Here is an 18,529-nt window from a genome sequence, read left to right on the forward strand (position 1 = left end):
TGTCACCCCCTGCACACCCTCTGTGGGATTTCCCTACTGCCATCCTCAGCAGCTTCACTGTAGCTGATACTCTTTTCTCAGCTGTTCCTCACCTCCCAGGCCTGACCACCTTAGCTTGAAAACAGCAGGCAGCTCCACCACCTCATCAGTACTTCTCTGCTCTAAGAGTTTTAGCTTTTTATCAGTATTCTCAGGTTTTCCTCACTGACCTTTCTTACTCCTCTTATTCAATAGCACACATTTCAAGGCACAAAATCTGCCTAATGATCACGAGCAGAATCAAGAGCCAAAATTAGTAGCTTTATTCTGAAAATAACACTGTTATGAAAAACTGCCAGAGTGCTCAGGCCCTCAGGCTACATTTCCTAGTGATATTTCCTACAGTAGCTGTCAGAAAGGCAGCTCTGTGCTTTATGGGGAGCCTGTTCTGCTGTACAGCAAGACCCCAGCAGTAAAATGGCTTTTAAATCTCAGGCTCCCACAGCAGAAAAGGGCTGGTAACAAAGAGCAGATGACAGCTAGCTGCTGGGTGAGCATCTTCTGTCTTAGTACAAGAAGTTGCATTAGTTTTTCTGGGACCATTTTCCTTCCTCCAAGCTGGAGGCAGGACAACACCACTTACATCTTGGCATAATATAAGTTTCACAGAGGCTGGGGAATCACTGACATGCCCAAGTCACACAGCCCTTGCTAAAGCCATCTCTTCTGCATGTGCTGGTCCCAAGTAAGGAAGCTCCATCTGGCCCACCTCACCACCAGGACATGGAGGTATGTCTGCCTGCAGGAGAGGCCAACACTGGACTGATTCTGTTCCAAATAAAGCATTCTTTTCAGGTTCTCTGCTTCAAGGAATTCAGATTTCAATTTTCATTTCACAACAGCAGAGAAGCTTGCTTGGTTCCTTACCCACATGTATTTTCTGCTTTTTAAGTTACAATAAACCAGCTTTTAAAACTTTTCAAAAAACACTTCTGATAAGGTAGCTAGTTTTCTCTTTTCCATAACACAAAAGTCTCCAGGTTTAGTTATGCCAGGGTATCACCATGGAGAGGTATGCTTGAATCTAACAGAGACTCCCATCTTCTTCACTCCCATCCAGCAATTAGCAGATCTAAAATTGTTTAAAATGGCATGTTTTGTGAGCCAACCTTTCCACACCTGCATTCATCCACAGGATGCTGCAACACAGCTGAGTTTAATAACTATGAAACTTTTCTCTTAGCACAGCCCCAGAGCTCTCTTGGCTATTACCTGGTTAGCCCTGGCTGCAGAAACATTCAGGCTGGTTCACAACACATTTCCTAGACACCACACCATGAAACCTCTTCCAGGTCTCTACTGCTCTCACCCTTGATTCCCTCGCTGCATAGCAGGCTGCTTTACAAAAAAAAAAAAAAACAATTATTTATATCCAAAACACTGCTGTCAGCTTATAAAAAATGACACCAAAGTGGGTCACCTCCATCTTATCCTCTACAGCTCCCCTGTGCATTTTAAAGATTATTTATTTCTATGACAAAAGTGTCTGCAGTCCCCAACCAAGGTCTTGAATTAATGCAGACTCTCCAGCAGGCTGGTCCCAATACAAAGAAGCAGAGTCCAAATACACAAGGCAGAGGTTGAAAGGATAAAAAAGAAAAAAAAAAAAGAAAACAGAGGTGTGAGGTCAACAGCAAAACCAGGGACAAAGCCATCTCTCCAGAGTGATGCACAGGTGTCCTTACCAGCACAGAGCTCCTTTGCCTTGTAAATCAAAGGCCTCTCTGGACTGTATGTGTCCTACGCAGGGAATTTACTTATTTGCTTCTATATACCATTCTTCCATAATTTGTGTATCACTAACCTCCTTCTACCCTTCACTTCAAAACAAGCACTGTTCTCATGGTACAAAAATCTCCTGCTCCCCAATCCACCAGATTTCTTTCTACGAGCACAGTGATCTCTTGACTCTGCCACTACTGCTAGATCATCCTCCTTCAAGAAGACTTGCATCTATGTTGTTTTTATTCCAGCAATTTTACTTTAACACTGTAGTTTATTAAATTCTGTATGGAATATTAGAATACTTTATGACCAAGTTAATAAAATCAATAGTCACAATAAAATTTGTAAATATTATTTGAAAGCTAACGGAAGGCTTCAGATACCTTATGAATTGCTATGGATTTGAGAATCAGTATTTGCAAACAGTCCTACCTGAGGCCAGTCACAGAAGAAGGTGCCTGAAACTCTTAGCTCCTTACCAACAGATAGTGAAGGAGCACACACTGTGGGATGTGTTAATACCATGCTTAGTCCTTCCTCAGCATTAAGTGTGACCAGACAACTATTTACTGCTTGGTATGAACCTACCTCCTGCCTTTTGGGGTACACTGAAGCCTTTTGGTGTTCACTAGAGTCTTCTGGGGTCGGCTATGCTGATCGGTTATTTCTAGGACACCACTGGAAACTCACCTCTGAAACTACATGCAGGAGGTCACTGGCAAATTCACCACCTTTGGTGCAAGAGACACTCCTCCAGGAACAAAGATCCCACAACCTGTTGTGCTAACAGAAGTGATGATGGAGCTCTTTTGCGGCCTTTCTTGAAAATGGTCCTAAGCAGAAAAAGCCCACCAGAAACTCTACAAGGAGAGGACAAGCTGTAGAAGAAAGCAGGAGGAAGGGGGTACAGGCAAGGGAGCTGTGCCCAGAAATTCCAGGGGGCCCTAGAAATGACCTTGGAAATCACTGCCTACAGTGCCAGAGCAAGCTTAAACACGGGCAGATAACATTTAACTTCACCAACCTTACCTTCTTATAAATCACACATAAATCCGGAGACAGACTCATTTATGGTTCCAGCATCAAACACAAGGGTTTCTCAACAAGCTTTCTCCTATTCCATTGTTGTCCATTCTTGACTCATTTCCCCAATATGATAAAAACCCCACCAATTAGCAGTGGTAAATAATCCACCATGGCAACTGGTGAGATGGGATCTCAAAGGTATACCAACATCAGGAAGACCTCAACAGTACCAACTGCACCTGCCTAGACCATGATGGGTCCACAGTGGCCAGACCTGCACATTTATTTTTCTTAAAAGCAGAAATTGAGAAAAAATAAACTAGAACTAATCACAGTTCGTTAAGAGATTTGAGATGAAATAATTTAATCCTTTAAAATTCATAATCCTATTTTGGAGGACAGGATGAAGCTCAGCTTTCAGGAAACAATTGAGGATATTGTACAGGATCTCTACCTTCATTTCCCATTTTAAAAATTCATGTGTCCAGCTGCTTCAACTCAGGTTTGTTGTTTAATATATGGGGATATGCTGAGGAAAAAAAGTGAGAACAATAAGTGAATAATTTCACTGAAATCACTTTCAAGTACACTAAATCCTTACTTACATAGCTACACTTATACAGTCCACTTTGTTAGCATCAACCAACCACATACTCACGCCGTCAACCCATACAGCTAACAGTATCTTATTGCAAGATACAATTTTGCATGACTCAATTACAAAGCTGTTTGTACAGATTAATTCAAGTATATGGTATCTGCTTTATATCTGCAATGCATGTCTGTTTTCATAAGCTTTTAACACCAATATCGTCCACGTTATCATTTCACATCACTTTCTACCGTTCTTAACTAGAAGAGTTACTATTTATTTTGGAGGAGGATAGAGCCAGTCATCTTTATCTCTTCATTTCCTTACAAGGAAAGAAAAGCTGGGAAGCTTTAGCTTAACAGTAACACCTGACTGACTTCCAGTACTGGAAATAATCACACAGAAAAAGCAAATTGTAGTTGTTTTAGAGAAAGTCTGTGTACATAGATTACCTACAAAGTTTTTAATTAAAAAAAAAATATATTTTTTTTTTCTTTTCCTGTCCTTCAGCTGCAAAACTCAGTTCACATGATGCCACCAAGCACAGCCACAGAATATACTAAGGTTTTCATGACAGCACCTTAAACAGAGCAACACTAGATTATATTAAAAACAGTGGTATCCCAAAGTAGACACTCCCTTGCACAGATTCACGTTTGGACAGGCTTTTCTTACCTTTTTCTTTAGCTTTGGTTAGTCTCTGACAGTGGTTTGCAGGGGCTAGACAGCAGTGTTCACTGCCAGGTGGACACTAAAATTGCACAAGTGTTCCCATCAACCAAATACGCTGTCTTTCAAAGTGAGCAGACATTTCTCCTCACGCAGCGATTAAGAGTACCCATCTTCACTGCTGGGCAATAACAGAGTACATCACTCCAGCTATTGCTGCCCTGGTGTAAACCTGAACCTCTTGCAGACTGATAGTCACAGTTGTCATCAGATCAGGATGGGACAGTGACTCTGGGTAACAGCTGCCTCTCCTACATACATAGGAATTGAATTGAATTGATTTGAATTGAAATTGATTGCGCATAAAACATATGGAAACATACACATTCATTCTGTATGTCACACTCATCTGTGTTACATACACCCATCTGTAACAGGCAACAGGCCTCATATTTCATTTAATGTCATTTTATGACTAGTTTTTTCCAGCTAACTTACACAATTTGTACTTAGCAGTTTGTTTCTCAGCTCTTCTCCACTACAAAAAAATTACTTTGTCTGCACAATCACTATGTCTACATATAGGCTCCTATAAACACAAGAAGCATCCAGGTTCGTAAGAACCACACCCAGCAACATCACAAGTTGCCTTGTCTGCCCTCCAGGAGACAGAGTGACTTCATATCAGGGTTCAGCACAGAGAATGAAGACAAAAGCTTCTCTTCTGTATCACAGGGTTGTTTTGCCAATTGACAGGGTCAACACAAAGGACACAGACACCAAGCTACAGAAATAGGCTTATTTTACTTTAGTTTAAAGCAGCAGAAAGAATAAGCAAGGTAATGCACCTAGTTATTACTACATAAAGCTGGCTATAGTGATTAAGAAAGATCCATCACCAATTGCCCTCACACTTTACCATCCCCCCGACCCGTGCACCAGCTGGGGAGCCCCGTCCCAGCGAAGGGTCGCAGAGCCTGTCCCGGCAGCTGGGAAGTCCCACGCAGGGCGCCCGCTCGTAGGGGAGGTCTGTGTCTGTGCTGTGAGAGGGCCCGGCTTTTGTACAGTTTAACAAACAAGTCTAAACAAAATGCAGGGGAGATAGCTGGTAGATTGACATGCCTCACTCAGGCGTGTCCGGATCTGGCCAGGATCCGGGCACCTCTGAGGAGTCTCTGTTTTTCTTTACATTTGGGATTTAGAGTTCCTTCCTGTTGTTTACTTATAGTTCCCAGGGATTGTTCCCAGGGTTGCATTTCACGCTGATAAGATGCTGGTTGCTTCGTGCGGCTGATAAGATGCTGGTTGCTGGTCAGGGAATTCACTCAGAAGTCAACTTTGGTTTGAGGCCTATTGTTTGGGCTTTTTCTGTTTCAAGGGTTTGTTGGTCTTACAACCAAGAGCAGTTACAAACAGCCTTCTTGGCTGTCTTTGCTGAGACACACAAACCTTGGCTCACTATTTAGGCTGGAAGATGTGGGCAGAGTCACCCTCTTGTCACTGGCTGGCGTAAAGCCCGGCAGAGCTGCTGTACAACCGCAGGGCAAACAGGAAGCAGCAAGATTTTGAGGTTTTAAAACACAGTTTTGTGTAAGCCCTTTTGAGTCCCGCAACAGTGACACAGCTCTGATGGGAAGCTGCAGGTTTGAGCCACCCATAGCTCATGTCCTCTTTGGGAAAAGGGGAGAGAAAAAAAGGAGAAAGAAAGAAGTTACAGGTCCCAAACTGCCCACCCACCAACCCAGTAAGAGCACATGGGGACAGTCTGGGGAGCCTGCAACCACCACCCCACCCAAAACAGGGGTACGCTACACTCCCAGGCACACACATAGCACAGTCATTCACTCCTCTACTGAACAGAGAGGGCAGGCTTATTTTAAAAAGCCTTTTCTCTCTTCCCTGTTAAATTCCTTTGGATTTTTCCTACCATGTAACACAGCCTTTGCCAAGCTGGGAAATCCCCTCCTCAGGGATTTCCCAGGAAAGATGGGGACTTTTTTGGTAGCTCCCCTGTCTGTCACCTTTACTCCCTAAACACACATCTGCATTGTTAATCCTTGCTTCACTTCTCTCAGAGTTGCCTGCAAAACAGAGGGAAGCCCCACGCTTGCAAAACACAGTGTGACACCATCTCCTGCAAAAACAGCTGAGCACATTTTTGTAGCCACACTTGTGAACCAGAGTATTCTAAAAGTACATTAAACAAACTAAAAGTCACTTCTGTTAGTCTACAGCAGGTTTTACTTATTTTGACTTAGAGTGACTGGAACAACTGAATTTTGTCCTCAAAAATTGTCTCATACCCTAGCAATCAAGTACCGAAAAAACATTTTAGGCACTAAAGTTGCTAAACCAGGAAGTTAACCGGTTGTTAAGGGGCTTCTGCAGACATTTTGCATCATGTTTGTATGAATTATTTCTGTTCTTAAAGAAATACTGCCCGAGGATGTCTTAAGCTGCACAGCGAAGGAGAAACACCCATCCCTGGGTTAATCACTCTTTAACCTGAGACTGCATTTGAGAACACTATGCTGTCCCACAATACCACAAACATCCTAGTGTTTTTTCACAGGTCTAACCCTGTACAGACCATAACAGATGCCAACCCAGAAAAAAAAAAAAAAAAAAAAAAAAACACAAAGAAATTAGCCGACAGTTGGAAGACCAAAGCAAGCCTAGTACACAGAAACACCATTTTAAAAAGAAACATCAGAAACAGAGATAACTGTATTGAAAGGTTATATTTTGATCACACATATTTCTGTAGAAGGGAACTTACTCTCCAGGCTAGCTGACTAGGAGTGACAGCTGTAGCTGACCACAGTAACACAGCTCCTGAAGGGAAGGCAGAGAGATGCCATAGAAACAAATATTACAGCTCTTGTCTTCCATTTTAAAAGTGATAGAACAAGAAGCATAGGTAATATGTGCATACCTACACCGCATAGGTAAGGAATATATGACGATAACACTTTTAAAAAATGCAGCATTCCCTTACACAGACCTATTATTTTCTTCTTATTTTAACATTAACAATTTATTAATATTGTTAACAATAAGAAGTTCCTCACACAAGACAGCTTGCCCTGGAGTTGTGTCCAAGGCTACCATTTTTTTCATCTCCAGTAAGGACGGGGATAACTTGTTTTTCCCAGATGCTTATTCTCACAAAATTCTTATTGTTACATTACACACAGACAGAAAGCAGGTCTAGTGGTAAGAAGAGAGGGACCTGTTGCCTCACCTTCCAGGCTTCATACCCCCACATGTATCTGACAAACATCTGCTTATCTCCACACACAGTCTCTGCCAAGGCCTTTGCCCACTGTCCCCTGTTCCATGGATCAACAATACCTGGACTCCTTATCCCTGATCTGGCTCTATTTAACAGTTCTCAGCTGAGTTACCATCAATTTTTATTCCCCTTTTCAGCACACTTAAACTTTTACTGTTTGCAACCCCCTGTGGAACGCATTCTCCAATTTCATGGAACTTTGTGTAAAAGACATATTTTATTTGCCCCAAACCTGGCAGCTACTTCATGTCATTCCCAGATCTCGCATTAGGAAAAATGAGGAATGTCCTTCTGTCTCATTAAATCCAACACACGCATGAGGAGCATGGATTACTGGAAAGATTGCTGCTCTTGGTATCTCGGGAGAATTAGCAATTTTCAAAGTTTCATTCTGTGATTGAGATTCCTCTGGTGTATTTGATGAGCTTTGTAAACTCCCTCTATACACAGCTTTCCTTTTTTCCAAAGCTTACATCTCTCCTTCCCACACTGTGCAAGTGCTGCAACCAAGAGGCATGGTTGAGATCTGAACCCTGAACATTGCCCAGCATCTAACTGCACAAGGACAGCACCTGCCCTAAGAGGCTACAGTGACTTCAGAGGAAGAAAACAAGAGTAAACATTAAGACATAACAGCATTTTTAACTCCATCCTGAAGCCAAACAGCGTAACTACTTGATACAGGTTGAATTTTGACAACAGCGTGCCCTTGAGAAATAACTACAGACTCCAGAAACTCTCCTAGTAGCAGAAATTTTGTTTCAGAAATTTTAAGTTTACATATTAAATATTTCTTAGAAAGGAGAAGCAAGAATGGTTGTACTATCTCGCCTCTATCACAACACTAGCTGTAGTATTTTATATTAAGTATTTTGAACCAGGAAGCAGCCTAAGATCACCATCAAAATGTGTCTTCTACTTTATGGCATTTTAAGAAGAGAAATTTGAGTCTTTCAGCCAATTACACTACTTCCTTTCTACATTTGCTTTCCTGAAGTGTGATAAAGGGCGCTTCATTAAAGCATCTGGCTGATAGTGGCTTAGTTTAACACAGGCATGCAGCTAAACCACAAATTTTAGACCTTTTATCTTTTTACAAATAGGAAGTTCTTTGGTAGTGTTTGAACCACTTTGAAACTTTCACACCTGAATTTTAATGAGCAGCTGCAACAAGAAAGGTATTTGCCAAAGTACAAGCACAGATGCAACCTTTATAGATGGACCACTAAGAACAAAAAAAGCCTGTGCATTATCTACTCAAGTGTCAGAAAACATGTCACTTTTGGAATTCAGTGACCTAAAATGGTTATTCACCAAGGACAGCAAAGAGAAAATGTATTTTCTGAAGGATGGCATATTTATACGTGTTTATTCTGGAAAATATGGAGTAAGGAGAGCGCATCCATGTGTCAAAATCCGGCAGCAAATAAAGCCTGTAAAGTCTGACACAGAAACTGGTGAAGCACTGCTGACATCTAGTGCTACACCACTGTTTGTTCACCTATTTATTTCTAATTGAAAAAAGAACTCAAAACTAGGTTTTAGAAAACCGTAAAATATAATTTTAAGATTTTTAAGAACAAAAGGTCAGGGCTTTTCCCATCTTGGTACAGGCCTGATGCACCATTTCATAGCCATGCACTATAAAGGAGTTGCAGTACCCACTAATATTTGTAAATCTTTGCTTCTGCAAGATGCTCTCTCACTTGACATTGTTTCAGCATGAAAGGTCATGAGGACAGCAGGAAGCAGTTTGCTCACAGTCCTGAGCCCTAATTTTACCAGTGCTTGACCTTCCTCTGTTTCCAGCAACAGATGACAGCCAGGAAGCAGGTGATGAAGCGCAGGCAAAGCCTGACAGATCAACACCAGGAACTGAGCCCTTGACTTCAAGTCAACAGCACCACTCCCACTGATGGCAGTGGGGCAGGATTTCATTCCAGGACTTCAAAGTAGATCTGGGCTTGGATGAAGGCTGGCTTTGCTAATAGGACACTGATGTGATGAGCTCCTGGCTCTACCTTTTTGATGGCTGCACTTTCATAACAGTGAACAAAGTAACATCCCCTTACGCCCACACACACACGCGTGTGTGCGCGCAAAAAAAGAAACCCTTGAAGATACAAAAAAATTACATAATTGACACAATGTTTATCTTTACAGAGTAGTATTATGTTACCAGCACCCTTGCTAGTCTTGCAGTTGCCCTTCCTGCTTGATAGCTATCCAGCGGGGTAACGATAAACAATTCACAAACACCAAATTAGCTGTCTTGCTCCCACTGTCAATTCTGCCATCCCGCAAAACAACTGGATTAAGGCTTGAAAACCTGTTTACTTTGGAATGAAGTTGGGTCAGACTTGGTTCCTCAACAAGTCTTGTACCATAAAACTTCTGGACAAGAAGATTCTTCTAAACTTTTATTTTGAACAGGTGTATCACCTTGTCCACAGTGACTCATAGGAGACATTACTATTTCTTCTACAACTTCTATGCTACTACACGACATAGATGTAGAACAGATTGATGTCTGGAAACTGACTTTTTTTTTTGGTTTTTTTTTTTTTAAATTATGTGGTACATGCCACCACTGGACATGTGCCAAATAGCATTGGCTCATCTAGATCTGACTGAAAACACAAGAAGCAGCCACAGCTTCCCAAGGAGAACCCATGCTGAGGACCCAGAGGGGAAGCAGGAGGCAGCATCAGGAGCGCAGGTACACAACAGCTCTCTGCCCAAATAACAGCAGAGCCAGAACCGCCTTTCAGCAGCAAACAGTGCTCACCTGGCATCGTCACCTCGGGATGATTTCTTGTGTGCGGTTCCAGTACGACTTGGCACATCCTCAGCTTCTGCAATCCTAAAGGCATCGGATATCCCAAAGGTTACATATTTACTGGTGCACATTCCCCTCTCCTCCAATTCCAGTTGAGGACTAGTTTTCTGCTGCATGGGCCAAGATGACCTGTGCACACAGCATGCAATATACTATTTAATGCAGCAAATTACTCCTGCTGCTGCTCCCAGAGTGGGATCTTTCAGGATCCCAAGGGTAGTTTGCCCCCAAAACCCCTACATGACCCCGCTGGCGGCCATTCCCTGTCATGCTTCAGCTTAGCCCAGAGTTTCCCTCAGCTGGGGGGAAGAAAACAAACTCCACAGGGGCCGGCTTCGAAGGCTGCGGCGAAGACACGGGCCTGGACGAGCTTCAGATTCCGCCCCGCAGCCAGAGAGACGCGCCCCGAGAAAAGCCTCGGCGAGTGCGGCCTGCTCCCCGCCTGAGGGCCGGGCCCGCTCACCGCCCCGGCGGGGCTGGCCGCAGGCCGCAGCCCGCCATTTCGCGGCGCCGCCGGGGCGAGGCCGAGGGCGGGGCTCAGGGCCCGACCGGTGCGCCCCGGTTTAAAAAGCCAGAACCAAACCTGCATTTGTGTCCGTGCTAAACGCAGCAGTTCGAGAGTTGTAAGCGGGTCGTTCGGCTCGGAACACAGCAAAAGGTCGGTAATGCCCGCTGGCGGCACCACTCTGCCGTGAAGAAGAAACAACTTCACCAGAAAAACAACTCATTTCTTAGCATGAGCCATTTCTGACCCCACTCGGGACCCCTTAAACCCAGTCCAGCTCGCCACACATGCACAAGGGTGATGAACAACCTAAATTATTTGCTTGCTCATGAGGAAAGAGGAGTCTTCCTGAGCAGACAGGACACTTTGGAAGAAACAGCACTGTCCCAAAAAACAACAGAAAAATAGAAGCTACTGATCAGGCTCTAAACACTAAACCTAAAATAGGAGGAGAGAGCAGCCTCCAGGGCCAGGGCTAACTCCCACAAGCAAGCAAGGAAACCCACTCAAACTCCAGGTCAGACTCTGACAAAGATTTTTTTTTTTATTTTAATGTTTCTCACCCCTCATTTGAGGTTGTATAACTTCTCAGCAGTCATTTGCCAACAAACAAAGTCTTCCAAGAAGTTCATAAACATTTCACAGCTAAGTGCTGGTTTTTGTCAGCTTTGTTTTTAACCACACATATATTTCAGGGTTTTGTGTCCTAAACTTACCCATCCCTCTCTGTAATCACCATCTCAAAAAGCCATGAAAATCATTTATCCCCTGCCCCCCCCCCAAAAAAAATTACACCTGCTATCAATATTTTGTAGTTTTACGTACCTTTTTCTTTCTTTTCCAGAAAAAGTGGACACCTAACAGAGAAAAACAAAGCTGGCCTCACACACTGATGAAAACCACTGAAATTTGACCAGCAAAGGCACGGGTGAGTACTGCTTATAAAGACTTTAGTAACTACATTTGTACCTTACAGAAGCAGCGGTAAATAAAACTACCTGTTTTTGTATCCCTCAAAATTACATCTGCTTTCAAATGCCCAACACACCATCTCTTCAAAGCTCAATTTTGTCTAAGAGAAGAAAAATAAAAGGGGGGGGGGGGGGGGGGGGGGGAGGGAAGAGGGAAAGCAAAAAAAACAACAAAAAAAACAATCTGTACTGAAACACTGCTCTTAAAGCTCCCTCCAGAGTTTCTGTTGCTGCAGTCAACTTGGAAATCGTGCTGCAAATGCTAGCGGAGCTGTAACTCCCTCAACTTTTTACGGGGAAGCAGAAGGTTTTCCCGGCAATTCCCAGCTTTACTGATCCCTTACTCACTTTATTCACGCATTTAATTCTCAAAGCTTCTGGCTTCTTCCCCCACGTCACAAGAAGCAGAGCAAGGAGATGCATTTTGCAAAGGAACACCCACCTCAGCTTTCACCTGTGCACCATCCAAGCACCACAGAATTCCTCTGGTTGAATCCTAAAGAGGAATCCCCATGCTAAGGGCTTAAATAAAAACACCTTGCAAGCATTAATCACCCTGATGTTTCCAACTCTGTCCTGAAAGCCAACAGAAAACTGCATTTGTCACAAGATAAAAAGTAAATAGTGTGAACTAGAAAAGGAAATACTTTGCTTTACAGCTTTACTTTTGTGTTTTGCTGTTTCTCAGCAAAAACAAACACAGTAAAGACCTTGATGAGGCAGCTGGAATGTGAAGGGGAGATGGGCAGGATGTGGGAAGATCTCACCTTTGCCAGACAGCATACCTTTGTGCTAGGGCACTTTCTTATTTCAGCATTGCATTTCATGCATCATGGAGCTGCTGTCATGGTGAACGTGGACACTCCACTGTAACGTGTCCCCTACACAGACCTTGGCCAGAGAGGATGGCAGACCAGCAGCAGGGCATGTTCAGGCCCCCTGTAAACCAATGTAAGGGACCAAAGCAAAGAGAGGAACTTATTTCTCACTTTCCCACAGACTTCTGGCAACTTCTTCCCCATAGACTAATAAACCCCAAAGAGCCAACTGCAGTACCTGCCTAGTTGAGGGCTCTGGGGCTTTTAAAGGGTGGGGATTGTTGCTGGATGAGCCTTTTGCAGCTGGACCTGAAGCAGCTGTAGCCAATATTTCTGCCAAAATCAACTGAATCACCCTAATACAATTCGCTCAACCCAAAAGGAGCTGCCTCCCCCATCCCAGCTGGGAGAGCAGCTGGCACTGCATGCTCAGTGAAGGCAGCTCCTGCCTAACAGGTTATTCAGCTGCTCCCAGAATAGTCCCAGACATCAGTGCGTTGGTGTGCACAGAGCAGGAACAGGCTCTCCTGTCAGTGTGTCCTGGCACTGACACAAGGGTGCTCTGGAGAGTCTTTGTCCCTCCTCTGTTTAATAACAAGTAGGTGTGGTGGCTATTTCAGGAGCAGCCCGGAAAGAACGGTGGGAGGGAAAATAAGAGAAGATCAGGAAAGGAAAGGAAAGCAGAATGACTTTGAACAGTCTCATTTTTTCCACAAACAATTGTTCTACTTTGCACCCTTCTTAACGATCCTAAGTGCTGTGAAATGGCCAGAAGGCCTGCAGTTGCATTACTATTTTTCTTCCTTTTACAACCTTCTGGATTTCCTTAAAATACAAGCCTCTTTCCTTCCACAGTCAGGTGTTTGAGCAGCCTTGTGCCTGTGTAAGCAGACATGAGCTAGGGATGACCTGCCACAGAAACCTCCCAGGCACCTGCCTGGTGATGGGAGCAGGAAGTGCTGTATCCAGAGTCAGGACCCATCTCAAGAGATTAAAAAAAACCTCAAGCAGCATAATTTTAAACTCGGTGTACCTGTAGGTGAACTGGCTCAAAGCTCAGACTCTGCCCGGTCCAGAGGAGATGAGGATGGGCTTTACTGGCCACCTTACCTCTGCTGGTACAGCATCTTGTTGCTGTTACAAGCCACTCCTAAGTGCCTTGGGAGGAAAATGCCTTCTCCCCAAGTGGTAGTAGGGGTGGGAGGCTCCCTGTCAGCCCATCCATTGGGGGTGATGGAGACAAGGCCTCCAGTAAAGGGCAAAAAAGACAGAAATCCCCCCCAAAAAAACCTCACTCTGTCTTTCCAAACTTTGTCCTTTCTCAGGAGCTCTCTTGTAGCTAAAACTTGGTCTTTCCACACAAGCAAGAAGGCTTTGGTGGTACAAACCTCCAGCATATTGCATCCCCCATACAAGATGGCCAGGCAAGAGCTGCATGCTCTTGTACGCCCCTAACATCTGTGCTGCTACACAGCCATGCACCAGCATTAGGTCAGCATTGTCAGCTGAGAACATGCAAAGAGCTACAAGAGCAATTATTTTGTGAAATACGCTGTTCCTAACACAGTATGCAAACCATCTGGCAGAGAGTAAAGCCCAGAGCAACTCCCTAAATGAGCTGTCCTAGAACAAGAAGGAAAATGATTCCAAAGCTGCTTCCAAAAGTGGCCATGACCCAGACCGGGCTGCTATAAAGACAGAAAATAATCAATCCTGTTATTTCAACTTCCACTGACTCTTGCACTACTAAAGAGGGGGGGTTTGAAAAAACAGCATTCTCCTTCTTTTTCCATAAGTCAGCAGGTTAACATGATGCTGTCAGGCACTCGGGCAAGATTTCTGATTGAAGTCCCTCTGCATGGCCAGGCTGCTGTGCTTGCTGCTGGCAAAGATCACTTGCCACCATCCTCAGGGGCAAGAGAACACATCTCGGGGAGCAGCTGGTGCCCTGTTGCTCAGAACCCCCTCTCTCTTGACCCTAGCAGGGCTGCTGGTTACTAGCTCATCTCTAACCTACTTTTGAGGGCCCTTTTACTGAGAAAACTGTGATTAAGGAGTTTTAACTGTAGTGGTGAAAGGGTGAAGGCTTAACCATAGGCAAAATGTGGGATTTCTCCCACATCCTGGCTGCCAACCATGTCCCCCTCCCTCACCACTGTCCCCTCACTGCCTGACCCTTCATGATGCTGCACAGAGGATTTTGAGGTTTTATTCCCATCCTTTCCTTGGTCAAAGCCAGCAACCTTTCCTCCTGGAGGAACTGCCATTTCCCGTATACATACCTTTATCTTTCAGAGAGTCTCTTTTTTAGTTACGTTATTTTGCAAGGTAGCATAACCCTCACAGATTTTTTGTTTAAAAATACATATCTAATACAACCATGCAACTGAGGGAATCATAGACTGATGGCCTTAAAAACCACATTTTTAAGAAAACATCAATATTTGTCAGTAACACATTCCACTAAGTATATGCAACAGCTTCCCTTGGGAAGGTGCTCCTGCTTATTATTGGTAATTAATAATTAGTCCTAAGACTATTTACCACAACTCCACAGATACAAGAGCTCTGTTACTTCTCTGCATCTTGTGAAATAATCCCATTAATGTGTAGAATGGTTTCTCTAATACACATTTATAAAGCCAAGAGAAATGCAGTAGTAAACCTGTCTTGGTCAGGTTTAATGCACTTTATTGGGGCAGAGTAGCTCTCTTTATTGTTGGCAGTATCTCAGCTGCTACCGCCAGAGAAAATAGTTGCAGATCTCCAAACAGAGGAGAGAAATACAGGGAGGTTTTCAGCAGTCACACCCCCTCCACTCCCTGCACTGTGACTTGCCTCTGGCACAAGTCACAGAGCATCTCCAGCTCTGGTCCTCCACTAAATGCTCTCACTATTGACAGTCCAAAATTTTAGGCTTACTTAACTAACTCTCCACTTTAACCCAAATGCCGTGCACAGGCCTGACAATTGTTGCTCCCTCCCCAAGTAACTGGAACACTGACTCTGGGATATCTTACTTGGCTGCTGAAGAGATCACACAGCTCAAACACAAATACACAGTATTTTCCAGAGGCTCCTGAAGTTTGCAGAGCCCAGCTCACGCTGTCTGCATCTGAGTAAAAAAAGTAACAAAACCAACAGAGAATCCAGGCGTGAAACAAAAATCAAGTCTGATCAGCCTTTGATGATGAACAATGCCTTAAAGTTATTTTTAATTAATATAATTGCAGGTCAAAAGCTAAAAGCCCCATGGGGAGTAGCCATCTCTGCCATGATTTTCACAGGTCTTCATCCAGAACCATCCCAGGGTTTATCTCCCCATGCTGATGAGATATTGACACCCTTAGTGAGAACGGGGCCACATCAGTGCCAGAAATGTGGGGGGACCTGGGAGGCTCCAGGACCTCCCCACTGTGACCGGGGGATCTCTAGCCAGGGAAAATGCGAAAGATGCTATCTGCAAAAAACAAAAACAAAAACAAAAACAAAAACAAACAAAAACCCCAGTTGTTCTCCATGCATAAGAAAACTGTGTGGGATATTAGCAGAATTAGTTACATGCTTTAGAAAAAAGTGACAATGGTGGAGTTAAACAATGCCTGTCAGTGGTGGGTTCCACACTGGCTAAAGGAAAGTCAGGGAAAAAGTAAAAAAGGCTGAGGCAATGAAAGAGTCTCAGGAGGGTCAGTAGAAACTCTGGAACCAGATGAGTTGAGGGGCACAGTGCTGAAACAGGAATAGAATTTGGGACTCTCTCCACAAACAAACAGGAAACTCATGTTGAACTACAAAGACTTTAGCTGTGAGGAATAGGAAGGGTGTGTGCAAAGCGGAGCTGTAGCCTATGGAAAGCAACAGTGACACTATCACAGTCCCATGAACCAGCCTCCCCTGTTCACGCCCACCCTGCTCACAGGAGCCCCAAGGTCCCCACGGGGGAGGGGGGGAAACCCAAAGGCTCATTTCCCTTGGCCTGACCCCCTGCAAAGTCCTAACGGGAGGTAGGAGGCAGAGAGAGAATAACTCAGCAGTGTGGCCGAACGCCAGTGTCCCTGCCGGGTAGAAGGGGCACATCCCCACCTAGCTCCTAGCATCACCCAGAGAAGTAGCTGTTTTTGGAGAACGCTGCAGACTGTTGTATCAGCCTTCAAATTCTCAGGATGCTTGGCAGTACTCTGTCGTCAGGGGTGCAGTGTGCAGCTGGAAATGGCACTGAACTCGGCTGGAGGAACAAAAGGGTCCAATTTTCCACTTTATCAAGAGTCACGTGGAATATGCCTAGTGGCCCCTGTGGGGAGAATCCATATTAGCGTTTGAAGAGAACACAGATGAGATTAAGGGAGCCTTCTGCAATTCCCAGGCGCTGTTTGAGTGTCGATAAATCAATGATTTTTATTAGTAGTCCATTACGCTCATATGCTTCACAAGCAACAAACTCTGATTTTTGTTAAACTTCTTTCATTTCAATGCACTTTTCTTTAAGGGAAAACTCCCAGTTCCCTGCAAATGCGTTCCTCCTGTTCTGCCTGGTTCTTCCCCCACCCCCATCCTTTCTTTAATTGATTGTCCATTCTGTTTTGATTTCTATACCCTGGGAGCTACTTTCATTTAGACAAAGTTACCATAATTGAGGACTAAAAGTGGCACCTTCCTTTCCTGCTGACAAAAAAAAGTTTTGCATTATAAAGACCTTCTGATTGACTTCTCAGACTTCCCACACAGGCTGCCCTGCTGACTGCTCTGACACACAGTGCAGTTGCTTTTGTATTGGCAAGTTCCAGGTGAGATGAAAGCTTTGAAAATGAAAAAGGGTCAATGAAGAAGTATAAATCAAGGACGTACTCAGGACTTCAAGGTCTTTTCTATTTTCCTAGAGGCACACAGGCTTTTAAAAATCAAGTGATTTATCATTTTACTTCTCTGGACTGCTGCAGGTGTCAAAGATGAGCCGTGACAGAGCCTGACTGGTTATCAGCCCCTCAGGAGAGAGACCTGGAGCCTCCTTGCTCCAGCTGCTGTGGTACCAATGCTGAAAATGAACCCACAAAGCTACCAGGTGGGGAAGAAGAAGAAAATTCAAGGTAATGAAATGCCAACATATGGTTACATTTAGCGGGCTGAATTCTGTAAAAGCCCTCGCTGAGGAAGGATGCAGGGGGGAAGAACTAAAGACTCTCCTTTGTCTTCTACTGTTTTCCTTTTTTACAGTCATCTTTCCCTCTGTACAACTAATTTTAAAAAGGCCACTGAGCAAAATGTTGCCAGCCCTGGACAGGAGCATGTTTTACATTCTCCAAGGACACCTCTCCTCCCATGGCTGCACAAACGTCTAATAAAGGCTTCGCAGTTGTATTAGTCTCAGCCGTGAGTAAGCAAACGCTAATCTTAGGTCAAACTTAGGGACTGCCATTTATACTAAAATTACTTGTCAAATGCAAAATTTCAGAGAGCTCAATGTATGCTGCTGAAAACTTTCAACTGGTTTCAGAAGCACCTCCCACAAACCTGTGTGAGCTGCTGGGCTTCAGTTAGATAAAAAAATCCAGTTACTTGCATTTTGATTAGCTTTAAGAATAACTGTAATTTAATGAAAAGGATGTGTACGGGCCATGATTTTAGTTTAATTTGTTTGACAACACAAAGCAAAGAGAAGCACTTATGTGAACTGCCCAGCTCTCAAGTCTCTTTAGAATGCAGTACAGTTTTCTAATTTGCAATGACAATTACAAACTCATAAAAATGCATCTGTTGACCCAGACAGATTGTAACTGTTGCTTTGATGCCTGGATTGCTCCTTTTCCATTTTATTGCTTCCATTTTGCTCATACAGACCACAAAAAAAATGTTTAACTGATAAAAGCAATGATACGTCTCTTAGTTCATGTTACAATGATGGGTTTAATACTCAAGTTAAGCAAAAACCAGATTTAAAAGAGAAGTAAGCAGGCAGGTTAAGGCCATGCTGTCTATTAAAGAACATTTTTCTTTACAAAGAAGGTTGCACAACACAGCATTAATAATTATTACTAAAGCCTGTGGCAACAACT

The 18,529-nt window shown here is 43.8% G+C and overlaps 1 long non-coding RNA gene across 1 annotated transcript; it reads right to left on the reverse strand.

The window, feature by feature from the left end:
* Nucleotides 1–10,812: 10,812 nt before the first annotated feature.
* LOC116966008 lies at nucleotides 10,813–12,173 on the reverse strand. Its single transcript, XR_004409871.1, has 3 exons — nucleotides 12,104–12,173; nucleotides 11,516–11,547; nucleotides 10,813–10,871 (listed from the first exon to the last, which is right to left on the reverse strand). It is a non-coding gene; the product is annotated as an uncharacterized LOC116966008 (long non-coding RNA).
* Between the last annotated feature and the right edge of the window lie 6,356 nt (nucleotides 12,174–18,529).

Source organism: Tyto alba, unplaced genomic scaffold (genome assembly GCF_018691265.1).
Source record: "Tyto alba isolate M040663 unplaced genomic scaffold, T.alba_DEE_v4.0 Super-Scaffold_1, whole genome shotgun sequence".
Taxonomy (NCBI): domain Eukaryota; kingdom Metazoa; phylum Chordata; class Aves; order Strigiformes; family Tytonidae; genus Tyto; species Tyto alba.